Source organism: Salvelinus fontinalis, unplaced genomic scaffold (assembly GCF_029448725.1).
Source record: "Salvelinus fontinalis isolate EN_2023a unplaced genomic scaffold, ASM2944872v1 scaffold_1183, whole genome shotgun sequence".
Taxonomy (NCBI): domain Eukaryota; kingdom Metazoa; phylum Chordata; class Actinopteri; order Salmoniformes; family Salmonidae; genus Salvelinus; species Salvelinus fontinalis.
In genome coordinates, this window is record NW_026601392.1 from 10,001 (window position 1) to 11,016 (window position 1,016).

Here is a 1,016-nt window from a genome sequence, read left to right on the forward strand (position 1 = left end):
CTCTCTTTGGCGAAAACTTTTTATTCCACGAGACTGGCATAAATCTGTTCCCGCTCCCCCATTTCATAATGTCAGGCAGAAAGAGAGAGTGAGGTAAATAGTTTTATATTGATTGATTCTGTCTTTATGTTTCATTTTCTGTAATGGAAAGACTTATACCTTGGATGGCCAAGACTGGGCTTGTGGCTGAGTGTTTTATCTGTGATTGTGGCACCGTTTGGCAAGTACTTTTGATTAGTGAGTACCATAGGAAATACCCCTGGTTGATGCACTAACACTTGGTAAGGATATGTTATAAAATACTGTAGTGCTTAAATTCTGATGCTTTTCTTATATGTTCTTCCCAAATTCAATATGGAATCTTTATTGAATGTACGTCACACATGCATTCCCTGAAGATTCCATATTTACATTTGGATGACGGAGAAAAGCTTAACATGTTGTCACGTTCCTGACCTATTTATGTTAGTTTTTGTGTGTTAGTTGGTCAGGACGTGAGGTTGGGTGGGCATTCTATGTTATCTGTTTCTATGTTGGTTTTGGTTTGCCTGGTATGGCTCTTGATTAGAGGCAGGTGGTTTGCGTTTGCCTCTAATTAAGAGTCATATTTAGGTAGGGCATTCTCACTGTTTGTTTGTGGGTGATTGTCTCCTGTGTCAGTATGTTTGTTCGTACCACACTGGACTGTAGCGTTTGTTTGTTTCGTTTTCGTTTCGATGTCGTCTGTTTCCTGTACGTAAGTTTATGTTTAGTTATGTAAGTTTATGTTCAGGTTTCGTCAACGTCGTTTTGTTATTTTGTAGTTTGAAAGTGTTTTGTTTCGTTTCGTGTTTGCCATCATCGTTGTTTAATAAAGATGGCTTATTTCCCAAAGCCTGCGTTTTGGTCTGAGGATCCTTCTCTCCTCACCTCATCCGAGGATGAGGAGAGCGTCACCCGTTACAGAATCACCCACCAACACGCTAAGACCAAGCGGCAAGGGAAAACGAAACGGAGTAAGGGACAGGAGAGAAAGG